Source organism: Azolla caroliniana, unplaced genomic scaffold (genome assembly GCF_043228905.1).
Source record: "Azolla caroliniana isolate FFs.n. ecotype wild unplaced genomic scaffold, voAzoCaro1.0.p SCAF_11, whole genome shotgun sequence".
In the NCBI taxonomy this organism is placed as follows: domain Eukaryota; kingdom Viridiplantae; phylum Streptophyta; class Polypodiopsida; order Salviniales; family Salviniaceae; genus Azolla; species Azolla caroliniana.
Genome location: NW_028230446.1, coordinates 18,458,637 through 18,462,665, shown reverse-complemented (window position 1 = coordinate 18,462,665; position 4,029 = coordinate 18,458,637).

The window sequence follows — 4,029 nt, the reverse complement described above, 5'->3', positions numbered from 1 at the left end:
AGAAAGGTGTAACTTTGGTAGAAGAGTGGACTGTGTTGTTGTATGCAAACTCGGCAAGATGTAAAATTTTACTCCAATCATCTTGTTGATAACTAATGAAACATCGAAGATATTGCTCGAGCGTTTGATTTGTGCGCTCTGTTTGTCCGTCAGTTTGTGGATGATAAGCCGAAGAGAGTTTGCAAGAGATTTTGAGGCCTACCCATAGGTGCTTCCAAAAGTGTGAGATAAATTGAGGACCTCGATCGCTAATAATATCATTCGGGAGACCATGATGGCGAAACACTTCACGCATAATGAGATCTGCAGTTTCTTCACTATTGATGGTCTGTACACATGGTACAAAATGTGCCATCTTGGTGAACCGATCCACTACTGTTAAAATAGTATCAAAGCCTTTGGAAGGTGGCAGATCCGTAATGAAATCCATAGAAATAGACTGCCATGGCTTGTTGGGAGGGGGTAATGGTTGAAGTAAGCCATAAGGGTGATGCTGGGGTATTTTGGCGCGACAACAGGTGTCACAAGTGCGAACATAATCTTCGACAAATTTTTGCAAGTGAGGCCACCAAAACGAACGTTTCACCAGCTCAATGGTCTTGGAAATACCAAAATGTCCAGCCATGGGGGCATCATGACAATGTTCCAACACTTGAAGTCGGGGTGATCCATCGGGGACGTAAAGGAGATTCTTGTAGAAGAGTAAATCATCTTGCCACTTGAAGTCTTGATAATGTTGAGATGACCCTAGCAATGTGGAGCAAGATGGACGACTTGAACCACAGTGGGCTAAGACATCCTTAGCAAAATCATCCGAATGAAGTTGTTGCCGAATAGTGTCAAGAAGGGTAGAATCAAGTGGTGTGGCATAAATTGTTGTTACCTGTAGCTTTGATGGCCCGAGGAGAGTTTGCTTTTGATTGTCAAAGGTCGGATCTCCAGGTCGAAGTGCTAGATACGAACGCCGAGATAGAGCATCTGCTTTCCCTTGTTGTTTTCCGGGGCGAAAAATGATCTTGAAATCGAAACGCGTTAGAAATTGGGCCCACCGAGCTTGTCGTCTATTTAATACTCGAGCTGTTTGAAAATATGTGCGATTTTTGTGATCACTATAAATGATAATATGATGAGGTGATCCTTCTAGAAAATGACGCCATTGCTCGAATGAGTCGACCACAACTAGTAACTCCTTGTCATGCACCTCATAGTTTATCTCCGAAATAGTAAATTTTCTCGAGTGAAACGCGACTGGATGTATCTGCCCGTCCTTGCCTGGTTGCGATAGGATACTCCCCAATGCAAAGTCTGATGCATCTGCCTCAATAGTAAATGGCTTTTCAGGATCAATATGTGCTAGGATGGGTGCTGATGTGAATGCCTCTTTCAGCTGCGTAAAAGCCTTGTCCGCTTCGATACTCCAAAAAAATGCTTGATTTTTCTTGGTGAGTTGAGTAAGGGGCAACACAATGCTTGAATAATTATGTATGAATTTGCGATAGAAGTTCGCAAATCCCAGGAAACACTGGACATCCCGAACTGAGCATGGGGGTTTCCATTCCAATATTGTTTGGACTTTTGCCGGGTCCATGAAAACACCCTGGGATGAAATAGTGTATCCCAAAAATTCGACTTGTTTGCAATCAAAACTGCATTTCTCAAGTTTGGCGTAAAGACCATACTTCCTTAGGCGTTCAAGTACTTGCCACACATGTATATCATGCTCCCCCTATGTTTTAGAGTAAATCAATAGATCATCTAGGTAGATGATTAGAAAAATATCCAAGAAATCCCGGAAGATGTCATTTGCCATATGTTGGAATACGGCAGGTGCATTTGTGAGCCCGAAAGGCATGAATGTATAATTGAAATGACCATACCGAATACGAAATGCTGTTTTCCACTCATCTCCCGGCCGAATTCGAACAAGATTATATGCACCCCTTAGATCAATTTTGGTAAAATGCTTTGCCCCACCAATGCGTTCTAAGAGATTGGAGATTAAAGGTAAAGCATACCTATTCCTTATGGTGATTTTATTTAAGCCTCGATAGTCCACGACCAAACGAAGGGAACCGTCCTTTTTCTTCACAAAAAAGATAGGAGCACCAGCTGGAGACTTTGAATGTCGAATAAACCCATGTGCAAGATTTTCCTCGATGTATTCTCGAAGAACCTCAAGCTCAATGGGTGATAAATTGTAAATCGGACCCCACGGAGGCTCTTTTCCTGGTTGGAGATCAATAGGACAATCGTACGGCCGATGCTTTGGAAGAACACTAGCTTTGACTTTGTCGAAAACATCAGCATAGTCTTGATATTTTTTGGGAATTTGGATGTCTGAATTCCCTTGAGTGACACTAGAAGGTGTCACTGATACTGCAAATAAGAAAAGGTCCTCCTTGCCTCCCACTTGGTGCAATTATTGCAATGTGATGGCTGAAATTTGATGAGAAGGATATGGTGCATCGGTAGAACTATATACTTTGGGAGGATAATCCCAAGTTCGATCCTTGACAATGATATTTTCTGCTAAAGGGCACCTAATTTCTCGCTTCCTCCAATCGATTCTAGGGTTATGTAGCTCGAACCATGGCAAACCGAGGACAATTGGATGCTCAGGACTACGGATTATGTTAAAGGAAACTACACATCCTAAATCACCCAAGAGTATGTGTATTGGCTCAGACTCTTCAAATATCTTCCCGGAAGCTATGGGGCGTCCATCAATCACTACTACGGAAACTGGACAAGGAAGTGTATGCAAGGATATTTGGTGTTTTTGGGCAAAATCTCTATCCATGAAACAAGAATTGGCTCTAGTATCTAAGAGGGCTTGGACTTGAAGTTGACAATTGGGTGTCCTAACTTGTACTAGGGCTGAGAAGACTCTACTAACATGCTTGGAAGAAATGGAACCCACACTAGGTTGTACATATCTAGGGTTGTCCAACCAAATGGCGCCTATTTTGGTTGGACTTATTCGTTTGACTCCTCTTCTAATTGGCTTAGGACTTCAAATTTATTGGACAAGGGTGGATTATTCATAATATTAGATTCACTAACTACTTCTAAAATGTTGGACTCATTTTTATTGTCATAGTGAATTTGATTTACCTTACGTCTCGGCCTACGGGAGCAATGAATGGCTATATGTCCTGGACCTCCACAATATAAGCACAGATGGTTTGCTCGACGACGTTGCTTCTCTTCGTCTGACAACGGTCCTCGTCGTTGAGTCATATCCATCTCCATGGGTGTAGGACTATCCATTGGGACTGGACTACGTGTTTGCCTTGGAGTTGGAGCAGGGCTATACATTTGCCTTGGGGATGATTGCGCCGTTACTGATGCATAAGTTGGTGTGAATCTAGATCTTGTTATTTGTTGTTGTCGCTCACATCGACGCTCAAAAAGGCGATTATCACACCGTATTGCTCGACTAATAGCTTCTGTAAGTGACCTTGGATCCTCGGGGAAGGTAAGAAGTAAGTCTTTGACATCACTACGAAGGCCTGAATGGAATTGCTCCATTAGGGCTTGTTCATCCCAAGGAATATTGCTTGCAATGAGACGGAAATTGGCAGCATATGTTGAAGCTGGTTGATCACCTTGACGAAGTGTACGAATCTTGTTGATAGCTGTTCTCGCCCCATCAGTATCTCCGAAACAAGCCTTAAATTCCTTGATAAATTCCTCGAAATTATTCAGTAGAGGAGAATTGGTCTCTAGCAATGGAGCAAACCACGACAACGCTATGCCAGTCAATAAAGTGCCCACTAGCCCGACTCGCGATGCATCTGTTGGATAACGTGCGGGATGCATTTGAATCACCAACCGTACTTGATTCAAAAAACCTCGGAAATGCGCCCTCGATCAATCAAATTTAGCGGGGAGGCTAATTTCGGGCTCCTTGATAAGTCCCTGACCTTCAACCCTATGTTGTTGTAACACGACGATTGTCGATTCTAACTGTTGCACTCGTCGCGTGAACTCCTCTTGTTGTTGTTGCTTCTCTATAGTAACCTTTTG